Source organism: Vipera berus, assembly GCF_964194415.1.
Source record: "Vipera berus genome assembly, chromosome: 3".
Lineage (NCBI taxonomy): Eukaryota > Metazoa > Chordata > Lepidosauria > Squamata > Viperidae > Vipera > Vipera berus.
Genome location: NC_138204.1, coordinates 4,930,695 through 4,942,730, shown reverse-complemented (window position 1 = coordinate 4,942,730; position 12,036 = coordinate 4,930,695). Strand labels below are relative to the sequence as shown.

General features: G+C 43.3%; 1 long non-coding RNA gene across 2 annotated transcripts; it reads right to left on the bottom strand.

The window, feature by feature from the left end:
- Positions 1-619: 619 nt before the first annotated feature.
- Positions 620-10,569, bottom strand: LOC308665727. 2 transcript variants are annotated; one of them, XR_014025940.1, is made up of 3 exons: positions 10,555-10,569; positions 3,289-3,514; positions 620-1,055 (listed from the first exon to the last, which is right to left on the bottom strand). It is a non-coding gene; the product is annotated as an uncharacterized lncRNA (long non-coding RNA). The 2 variants fall into 2 exon arrangements; XR_014025941.1 differs by lacking the exon at positions 10,555-10,569 and adding an exon at positions 5,722-5,796.
- Positions 10,570-12,036: the final 1,467 nt, after the last annotated feature.

The window sequence follows — 12,036 nt, the reverse complement described above, 5'->3', positions numbered from 1 at the left end:
GGATGAACCTGAGGCAAGATGCAAATAAATCGTTCTAATTTTTTACGTGTGTTTTCCCCATGACGAAACAGTAAAATATTTCCCTAATGTCTAAGGACTAAAATTTGCTCTCTTTTTTTTAAGTGCTTGCTGAGCAATTTGGGTGGAAGGAAAGAAAATTTATTCCAAATCTTACAAAACAATTTTGGTGTGTCCACAGGCCATTTGGAATTCTAGTTTAGATGTCGAACTAAGTTATCTTTGATTTTTATCTGCTTCCTTTGAATTTCTAGGAGACCCTGGTGGGAGATAGTTGAATGGATACATGTAATCCTCGACTTACGATTGCAATTGAGCCCAAAATTGCCGTTGTTAAATTAGTTGGCTCTGCCTGTCAGAAGGTCGCAAAAGGGGATCACGTGATCCCGGGAAACGGCAACCGTCATAAAAGTGAGTCAGTTGCCAAGTGTCTGAATTTTGATCATGTGATCATGGGGATGCTGCAGTGGTCGTAAGTGTGTAAAATGGTCATAAGTCACATTATTCAGTGCCCTTGTAATTTCAAATGGCCACTAAACAAACGCTTGTAAGTTGAGAACTAGCTGTACGGCAAAGAAATCTTGTTATTGGTACTTAATCAACTAGAAGAGACTGACGGCCCATTGATTTAATTGTATGTTAGCTGCAGCAAGGTTATTGTGATGGAAAAATAATGAAATTCCCAGTGGAGGAATGGACAGTGAAAATGACAAGAATTTGTAGCAATGTCAAAACTGAGCTGTCTGGAGATAGAAAAAAATAAAAGCAAAATAAAAAACTTTTCTAAAAGACTGGAAATCTTGTGTGGACTTTTTGCTGACAGAAGAAAAACCACAGATTGATGATTTATGGATTTCAAGATTAAAATGGACATGGATTACATACAGACGTGGAAGAGACATATAGTATCTAAGTGGGAGAAAAGACTGTAAGACTGTAATAATCTGTTGAGAAGGTTGCAAATCATCTTCCTTCCTTCCTTCCTTCCTTCCTTCCTTCCTTCCTTCCTTCCTTCTGCTTTTATTCTGTGAAAAAGTCTTGACACATATAAATGAAAAAAGGAGAGGGTTGTTAATAATAATAATAATAATAATAATAATAATAATAATAATAATAATAATAATAATAATAATAATAATAATAATAATAATAATAATAATAATAAGTTGGAAGGGACCTTGGAGGTCATCTAGTCCAACCCCCTGCTCAGGCAGGAAACCCTATACCATTTCAGAAAAATGGCTGGCCAGTCTCTTCTTAAAAACTTCCAGTGTTGGAGCATTCACCGCTTCTGGAGGCAGGTTGTTCCACTGGTTAATTGTCCTCACTGTCAGGGAGTTTCTCCTTAGTTCCAGGTTGCTTCTCTCCTTGATGAATTTCCATCCATTGCTTCTTGTCCTGCCTTTGGGTGCTTTGGAGAATAGCTTGACTCCCTCTTCTTTGGGGCAGCCCCTGAGATATTGGAACACTGCTATCATGTCACCCCTCACCCTTCTCTTCATTAAACTACACATACCCAATTCCAGCAACCGTTCCCTATGTTTTAGCCTCCACTCCCCCAATCATCTTTGTTGCTCTTCTCTGTACCCTTTCTAGAGTCTCGACATCTTTTTTACATCGTGGTGACCAAAAGTGGATGCAGTATTCCAGGTGTGGCCTTACCAAGGCCTTGTAAAGTGGTATTAGTACTTCACGTGAACTTGATTCTATCCCTCTGTTATTGCAGCCTAGCACTGTGTTGGCTTTTTTGGCAGCTGCAGCTCACGGCTGGCTCATATTGAAGTGATTGTCTACTAAGACTCCGAGATCCCTCTCACAGTTACTACTATTGAGCAAGGTACCACCTATACTATACCTATGCATTTGATTTTTCCTGCCTAAATGTAGAACCTGACTTTTTTCGCCACTGAATTTCATTCTGTTAGATTGCACCCAGTGTTCGAGTCTGTCCAGATCCTCCTGTATCTTAAGCCTATCTTCTGGAGTATTGGCTATTCCTGCCAGCTTGGTGTCATCTGCAAATTTGATGAGTTCCTCATCTATCCCCTCATCCAAATCGTTAATGAAGATGTTGAAGAGCACTGGGCCCAGAACAGAGCCCTGGGGCACCCCACTACACACTTCCTTCCATGTAGATGCAGTTCCATTGAGGACCCCACGCTGAGTACGGCCGGTCAGCCAGCTACGAATCCATCTGGTGGTGATGCTATCTAACCCACATTTTTCTATCTTATCAAGTAGTAGGTTGTGATCTACTTTATCAAATGCCTTACTGAAGTCCAAGTAAATTATATCTACAGCATTTGGTAACATAGATATTCGTTCCAACAGTAGAGAATCTACTTAGAGTTATTCTTGGGTTCTTGCTGTTTTCCACGCTGTGCAGTTTTCTTGCAGGCATTTCGTTACCAGATAACATCTGCAGGAAGACACGAAAAGCCCAGCAAACATTTGCCTAAGTTTTGGTCCCGGTTTTTTCACACTCAAGAGAACTTTGCATGTTCTGATTGCAATGCTATTTGTTATTTTCAAGCACGGCTGGCCTTTTGTGCAGTCTTTTCCTTAACTGTTTTTTAAAAAAAGAGGCAAAAGGCGCCACAAATGTTGTGGGTGGTGGAGGGGGGAAAGACATGGAGAAGGACAGCGAATGCCTCGGTTATATAAAGATGACACACGAACCCAATCACTGTGATGGAACTTGTCATGCATCGTGACTCCAAAATGAAGTTACTACCCAGTGTTTCTCAACCTTGGCAACTTTAAGATGTGGGGACTTCACTTCCCAGAATTCCCCTGCTAGCAAGAGTGAATAATAATTTATTTTTATTTTAATTCCATTTATATCCCGCCCTTCTCCGAAGACTCAGGGCAGCTTACAAACTTAGCAGTAGCCTTCATTCTATATATATGCCTGCTTATTAGGGCTTTCGCCCCCCCAAGCGGCATTATTACAAAGTCAGCTTAATTGCCCCCAACAATCTGGGTCCTCATTTTACCTACCTCGGAAGGATGGAAGGCTGAGTCAACCTTGAGCCTGGTGGGACTCGTACCTGCACTAATTGCAGGCAGCTGGTGTTACTTAAGGAGGCATTAGCCCACTGCTCCACCAAGGCTCTTAATAATAATAATAATAATAATAATAATAATAATAATAATAATAATAATAATAATAATAACAATAATAATAATAATAATAAGAAGAAGAAGAAGTTGGAAGGGACCCTGAAGGTCATCTAGTCCAATCCCCTGCTCCGGCAGGAAACCCTGTACCGTTTCAGGCAAATGGCTGTCCAGTGTCTTCTTAAAAACTTCCAGTGTTGGAGCATTCACCACTTCTGGAGGCAGGTAGTTCCACTGGTTAATTATTCTCACTGTCAGGAAGTTTCTCCTTAGTTCTGGGTTGCTTCTCTCCTTGATCAGTTTCCATCCGTTGCTGCTCGTCCTGCCTTCGGGTGCTTTGGAGAATAGCTTGACTCCCTCTTCTTTGGGGCAGCCCCTGAGATATTGGAAGACTGCTATCATGTCACCCCTCACCCTTCTCTTCGTTAAACTAGACATACCCAATTCCAGCAACCGTTCCCTATATGTTTTAGCCTCCTGTCCCCTAATCATCTTTGTTGCTCTTCTCTGTACCTCCCAGAATTTCACCTCCCAGAATTCCCCTGCCCAGCATGGGTCGACTTCACCTCCCAGAATTCCCCTCCCAGCATGACTGAATGTCAGCTCCCAAGTGCTGGCTGGGGGATTCTGGGAGTTGAAGTCCACACACCTTAAAAGTTGGTAAGGCCGAGAAACACTGTCCTGCCCATCAATTAAAGCCGGGTGGAGGGTCAACGCAGCATCCAGAGACATGGGAGAAAGTGTGTTCTAGTCAGTGCCAGACCAAGGGAAGAGGTAAGAGGTCAGGATTGGCTGGACAGCTGTGTGAAAGTGAGAATCCACTTCTACAAAAGGCTTCTGGTCTGTAATTTTCTAGGGAGTTCCCAACCCTGGACCCACCAGGTGCAAAACGGATCATTTTCCTCAAGGTAATCAAGATCGCTAGGTGATTTCTAGTTTCTTCACAAAAAGCCCTATCAGGTTTTGTGGCCTCAACACATTTTGGTTCTGGCCTTCTGCCTCCTTGTCATTTCCTTGTCTGGCCTTTTTCTGGGGTTTCCCACTGATTTCCTATCAAGCTAAGCACGGAGTTAATTTTCCTGAGTTCAGCCACTGTTAAGTGCCCCCTCCTAGGAGCACACAGGCTGATTCTCTGCACAACTGTGTGAATGTGCGCACGACTGCAGGGCTCCATCTTCCTCCCCTGCTGACCCCAACGAAGTCTGCCTCCCAATTCAAAAGAGTATCTGTTTTTATCTCCCCCACAAGACGTATTTCTTTGTTATGTTTATAAATAACAAAAGGCAGGGAACAGATTCCGGCACATCTCCCCCACAACAAACCTGTGAGGTGGGTTGGGCTAGGAGAGAATAACTGCTCCAGAATCACCCAGATGGCTTTCACGCCTAAGGCGGGACTGGAACTCACCGTCTCCTGGTGATTGGCCCAAAAGGCACCCAGCTGTCTTTCGTGCCTGAAATGGGACTAGAACTCACCGGCTCCTGGTGATTGGCCCAAAGTCACCTAGTCTGCTTTGATACATAAGGCGGGACTAGAACTCACCGTCTCCTGGTGATTGGTCCAAAAGGCACCCAGCTGTCTTTCGTGCCTGAAATGGGACTAGAACTCACCGGCTCCTGGTGATTGGCCCAAAGTCACCTAGTCTGCTTTGATACATAAGGCGGGACTAGAACTCACCATCTCCTGGTGATTGGCCCAAAAGGCACCCAGCTGTCTTTCATGCCTGAAATGGAACTAGAACTCACCGTCTCCTGGTGATTGGCCCAAAGTCACCTAGTCTGCTTTGATACATAAGGCGGGACTAGAACTCACTGTCTCCTGGTGATTGGCCCAAAAGGCACCCAGCTGTCTTTCATGCCTGAAATGGGACTAGAACTCAACAGTCTCCTGGTGATTAGCCCAAAGTCACCCAGTCTGCTTTGATACATAAGGCGGGACTAGAACGCACCGTCTCCCGGTGATTGGCCCAAAAGGCACCCAGCTGTCTTTCATGCCTAAGGCGGGACTAAAACTTACTGTCCTTCTGGTGATTGGCCCAAAATCACCCAACTAAGTGGCTTTCATACCTAAGGTGGGACTAGAACTCACCATCTCCCGGTTTCTATCTTGGTGCCTAGACCAAACTGGCTCTTTTTATCTCCCCCACAAGACGTATTTCTTTGTTATGTTTATAAATAACAAAAGGCAGGGAACAGATTCCGGCTCATCTCCCCCACAACAAACCTGTGAGGTGGGTTGGGCTAGGAGAGAATAACTGCTCCAGAATCACCCAGATGGCTTTCACGCCTAAGGCGGGACTGGAACTCACCGTCTCCTGGTGATTGGCCCAAAAGGCACCCAGCTGTCTTTCGTGCCTGAAATGGGACTAGAACTCACTGGCTCCTGGTGATTGGCCCAAAGTCACCTAGTCTGCTTTGATACATAAGGCAGGACTAGAACTCACCGTCTCCCGGTGATTGGCCCAAAAGGCACCCAGCTGTCTTTCATGCCTAAGGCGGGACTAAAACTTACTGTCCTCCTGGTGATTGGCCCCAAATCACCCAACTAAGTGGCTTTCGTACCTAAGGTGGGACTAGAACTCACCATCTCCCGGTTTCTATCTTGGTGCCTAGACCAAACTGGCTCTTTCAGTAAAATGAGGTCAGGCTATTCTTTTTCTCTGGGCTGTCAAATGGCTCTCAGTGTGGGAAAATGAGCTGATTTTTAGGAGGTGCTAACCTAAAGACAAATGAAATAAACAGTGAGAACCAGCAAGACAGAGGAGACGGAACCAGTGCAGAGAAGAGCAACAGATAATTAGGGGACTGGAGGCTAAAAAGGTATAAAGAATGGGGTTAGACTAGAAGACCTCCGAGGTCCCTTCCAATTCTGTTACTTATTTGCAATTTTGCCTTGACAGCAAAATTGACAGCATTTGCAATTTTGCCTTGACCGGTCACACCAAATATCTACCTGCCAGAAGATCGGTAGACCGCTTGTTCCCAACCAACAGGCAGATGAGCAGGAAAAGGGGGCACAAATTAAAGCCCAAATTATGGGGAAGGGTCTGGAGGAAGAACCCTCCTCAATCGAAAACCCCCACGAATCAAATTCAACAGTGATGGGGAGTTTGTCCCTCTTGATCCAGCCCAAGCACAGAAGGTCATCTCAACTAACTTCCCCAGCAGAGAAAATAACCGTTCATTCCAGATTATGAAAATTACAGCATAAGGTTATTTAAATTCTGGACAAGGGGCAGAGGTGGGAACTGTGCTGCGTATTCATATAGGGCTAGCTGGGTTTTCTAGCGCTGATTTAAACTGCAAGTCTGCGGTATGGAAAGCATGACATTAGATAGTCGGGCAGTCAAATGCAAACTGAACATTTTTCCCCCCTGTCCTGAACTTGGCTACCCCCATTTCAATCAGACATTTAAATCTGAGGGTGAGGCGGTGCAAAACCGCTTTAGAAATAAAAAATTTCTAGGTGCTTTGCAAAGAATTTTTTTTAAAAATGCAATTAAATGGGGGAAAGAATGAAAGACGGAGAAGTGAACGCCCATTCAGACAACTACAGATAACCCTCAACTTACAACAGCTCATTCAGCGACGGTTCGAAGTTACAACGGCACTGAAAAAAGTGAATTAGGACCATTTTTTCACACTTAACGATTGTTGCAGCCTCCCCAGGGTCACGTGATCAAAATTTGGATGCTTGGCAACCAGTTCATATTTGTGACGCTTGCAGTGTTTCTGGGGTCACGTGATCCCTTTTGTGACCTTCTGACAAGCAAAGTCAACGGGGAAGCCAGATTCACTTAACAACCAGGTTGCTAACTTAACGACTGCAGTGATGCACTTAAGAACCGGCAAGAAAGGTTAAAAAAATGGGACAAAACTCACTTAACAAATGTCTCTGTTAGCAGTAAAAAGTTTGGGCTCTACTGAGATCGTAAGTCGAGGACTACCTATACGCAATTTTAATTAACTTTTAAGGTCAATTTTAAACTACTTTTGTCTCTGCGTTGTTGTTTTTTTATGTTCCATTTTTATGTTTTTAATCCCTTATTCGTACACCGCCCAGAGTCCCTTTGGAAGGAAGGTGGGCAGTTGCTAAATAATGAGAAATAAAATATAATAATGAATTAATCATTTATGAAAAAAAGGGAAAAGCTGGAGGAATGGAGGCTGATCTCCGCCTCTGGCTTTAATTACCTGCATTGCCAGAGCTTAATATATATATAAGGTATAGGTAAAGGTTCCCCCGCACATGCGTGCTAGTCGTTTCCGACTCTAGGGGCCGGTGCTCATCTCCATTTCAAAGCCGAAGAGCCAGCGCTTGTCCGAGGACGTCTCCGTGGTCATGTGGCCGGCATGACTAGACGCCAAAGGCGCACGGAACGCTGTTACCTTCCCACCGGAGTGGTCCCTATTTTTCAACTTGCATTTTTACGTGCTTTCGAACTGCTAGGTTGGCAGAAGCTGGGACGAGTAACAGGTGCTCACTCTGTTACGCGGCACTCGAGATTCGACCCGCCAAACTGCCGACCTTCCGATCGACAAGCTCAGCGTCCTAACCCACTGAGCCACCGCGTCCCTTTAATATATATATATATATATATATCTTAAAATAGGATTTTTAGAATAGGAGCTGGAAGGGAACTTGGAGGTCTTCTAGTCCAGCCCCGTTTGAACAGGAGAACCTATACTTATGTCTATGGAGAGTCTCGGTCATCCAGGTCCTGGTTGTCCCAAAAGTGCTTTTGCAAAAGGCAACTGGACTTTGTTTTATGCTAAAAACAAAAGTCCAACTGCCTTTTGAAAAAGCACCACTGGGTTAAAATAGGATCCTTAAAGTTAGCTGATTCCTGGACAGCTATGCATCACATAACGGGGGGGGGGGATTAATTAAAATTAAAAACAATTTGCAGACTTTTAATTGGTGTAATGAACAGTGAGTTTCTTTTTTTCAGACTTTCAAGCTTCTGTTTCACTTTTTATAAGTCTTGTAAAAGTCTTTGTCATTGGCCCTGGATATAGAGAAATCAATTCAAAGAGATATTTGAACATTCTCCAAGTCTGAGGGTTGCAGCTGAGGATAAAAGTATTAAACAAGTTGCCAATAAAAACTTCAACATGCATGGGGAATATTCCAATTTAACTGCAATTTCCCCCACCCCCAACTTTGATGTTTGGTCCATGGCAGCAAGGAACAAATTATATGTTAGCAGTTGTGGGTTTGACTTTTTTCTCCTTTGATTTTCTTTCACAATATAGTGATTTTTGGCAACCAGCCTCCCTCTGAAGTAATTGCATGATTGTGATGATGTCGAACAGTCATTTCCTTCTAGAAAGCTTGCATTTAATACTCAACTTGGATGATAGTGCCAGATTGATTTTCCAGGAACAGAGGGAGATGTGAAGAGTCAGCCTTGTCACACTCAGCAATTCTTGAATTCAAGAGTGATGGCCAAGTCAAGGCAATTGTCCTAGCAGGCACATATCAGTGTATTTTCTTCCAAAAATCTCTTTACACACTACCCTTAAGGCAAGGTTTTCCAAACTTGGCAACTTTAAGATGGTGGACTTCAGTTCCCAGAATTCCCCATGGCTGGCTGAGTTGAAGTTGCCAAGGTTGGAAATTTGCCTTAAGAGTAGGCAAGGAATTCTGGGAGTTGAAGTCGAATTTTGATCATGGGAACAGGAGACCACTGCAACAGTCATGTGTTAGGACTGCTTGTAAATCACTCTTTTCAGCGTTGGTGTAACTTTGAATGGTCGTTAAGTCAAGGAGTAGCTTGTATGAACGAACAGCAAAAATGGATAACTCTATCAACCCTTGGGGATCAATGCTGACTACTTTAACAAATCGTATTATTAAAAAAATCAATCTAATGCAGATGCTTGACATGTTCAGATTCTTCAAGCAGTCCTAATAGTTGCTGTAAAGGAAGAAAAAAAAATGTGCCTAATCTAACTAATTTCAATTTGATAAGGTAACTAAATAAAGTTCTCACATCTAGACATTACATTACAAATAGATGGGGAAGAAATGGAGGTAGTGACAGATTTTATTTTCCTGGGCTCCAAGATCACTGCAGATGGGGACTGTAGCCAAGAAATTAAAAGACACTTGCTCCTGGGGAGGAAAGCCATGGCAAATCTAGACAGCACACTAAAAAGCAGAGACATCACCCTGTCAACAAAAGTGTGTATAGTCAAGGCTATGGTCTTCCCAGTTGCAATGTATGGCAGTGAAAGCTGGACCATAAAAAAGGCTGAGCGCCAAAGAATTGAAGCCTTTGAACTCTGGTGCTGGAGAAGACTCCTGCGAGTCCCTTGGACTGCGAGGCGATCAAACCGGTCAGTCCTAGAGGAGATCAACCCTCACTGCCCTTTAGAAGGCCAGATCCTGAAGCTGAAACTCAAATCCTTTGGCCACCTAATGAGAAGGAAGGACTCACTGGAGAAGAGCCTCATGCTGGGAAAGGTTGAGGGCAATAGAAGAAGGAGATGACAGAGAATGAGGTGGCTGGATGGAGTCACTGAAGCAGGAGGCGTGAGCTTAAATGGACACCAGAAGATGGTAGAGGACAGGAAGGCCTGGAGGAACGTTGTCCATAGGGTCGCGATGGGTCGGACACGACTTCACAGCTAACAACAACAACAACAAGAAGACATTACATAACACACATACTCCTCTTACGACCACAATCGAGCCCAAAATTTCCATCGCTAAGCAAGACAGTTTTTAAATGAGTTTTGCCTAATTTTACAAGCCTTCTTTCAACAGCTGCAGTTGTTAAGGTAGGAACCAGGTTTTTAAGTGAATCTGGCTTCCCTATCGACTTTGCTTGTCGGAAAGACACAAAAGGGGATCCAATGACACCGGGACACTGCAACCGTCATAAACAGTACTTTTTAAAGTACTGTTGTAACTTTGAATGATTCCTAAACAAATGGTTGTAAGTTGAGGACTGCTTGTATTCAAATTTGGACTATTCAAAGTAGAATAGAATAGAATAGAATAGAATAGAATAGAATAGAATAGAATAGAATAGAATAGAATAGAATAGAATAGAATAACAGAGTTGGAAGGGACCTTGGAGATCTTCTAATCGAATCCCCTGCTCAGGTAGGAAACCCAATACCATTGCAGATAAATGATTGTTCAATTTCTTCTTTAAAACCTCCAGTGTTGCAGCATTCACAACTTCTGGAGGCAAGTAGTTCCACTATTTAATTGTCAACTGTCAGGGAATTTCTCCTTAGTTCTAGGTTGCTTCTCTCCTTGAGTAGTTTCCATCCATTGCTTCTCATCCTGCCTTCATGGGCTTTGGAGAATAGCTTGACTCCCTTTCTTTGGGGCAGCCCCTGAGATATTGGAAGACTGCTATCATGTTCCCCCTCGTCCTTCTCTTCATTAAACTAGACGTACCCAATTCTAGCAACTGTTCCTTGTATGTTTGAGCCTCCAGTCCCCTGATCATCTTTGTTTTTCTTCTCTGTACTCTTTCTAGAGCAGGGGTGTCAAACTCAATTTCATTGAGGGCCACATCAGCATTGTGGTTGCCTTCGGGGGGGCCGGGGGGGTATGTCCAGGGTGGGCGCGGCCTACTGGGTGGGTGCAGCTGGAGTGCATATGGAATACTGGGTGGGCATGGCCAGCTCTACATCATTGGCATCAAGGGTACCTATGGGGGCCTGGGCAGGAGTGGGACAGATCTGGGGGTCTCTGGCTGAAGGAGGGTCTCTGGGCCAGGGCCAAGGCAGTGGGGGCCGTTCCCTCACTGTTTCCAGGATGGCTTCGCGGGCCACATGAAACCACTTCGCGGGCCAGATCTGGCCCCTGGGCCTTGTGTTTGACATGTCTGTTCTAGAGTCTCAAACATCTTTTTTATATCGTGGTGACCAAAACTGGATGCAGGATTCCAAGTGTGCATTATCTTTCATTATTTTTCTATCCAATAGGGTAATTGGTTCCTGCTGAACAGAAATAGGCAATGAAAAAATTTTAAACATAAATTTTCATATGTACTTTCATGAAGCATAACAGTACAGTTATACTAAGACTAGGCTGATAATTTAAACATGTGCTTCACAAAGTCACAGCCTAATTATAGAAAGCAACATATATGCAAAAAAAATAATAATACAGCACATATCCAGACATTTCAACATATTGTTCTATTTTAGGATCTTCATGTCATTCAAGGGCTTTTGGTCTAATTTTTCTTCACACCCGATGTCTAGCTTATTTTGAGGAAGATTACTCAATATTACTACAAGGATGTGTAACTTCTTTCGATGTATTGCACAGTCGTCTTTAACCTGAAATGTTCTGCTATGCCACTTCTTGGCAAAAGCCTTTCCATTTAGCTCATGAACCCAGCCAAGGTTGATTCATCTAACACAGGCATAAGTGGTTCAAGCATGGTTGAGTAAACCAGGCAGGTATACATCAGCGATCTCAGATATTTAGGGCACTTTCCATTAAATATGTCATATCTCATCTTGGTGAATAAAGAATCAGCATTATATTAGGAGTAATGGTACCTAACTCTGATTAACTGATTGATGACTATATAACAGAATAACAGAGTTGGAGGTCTTCTTGCCCAACCCTCTGCTCAGGCAGAAAAGATAGGTCAGATAAAAGATAAGATAATTGATAATGACTATAACAGACAGATAATAGAGAGATAGAGAATAGATCTATGACTATATAAATATATAAAATAGGTTACTATATAAAATAGATGATACGTAACAACAGTGCTTTTTTTGTAAAAGAAAAAGGTGCCGGAACTCACACATTTCATACAACCAGCCTTGCCTACCCTACAAGGTTCCATCCAAAAAAGGTGCCGGAACTCCGTTCTGAATGTTCTATTAGAAAAAAAGCCCTGCATAACAATAT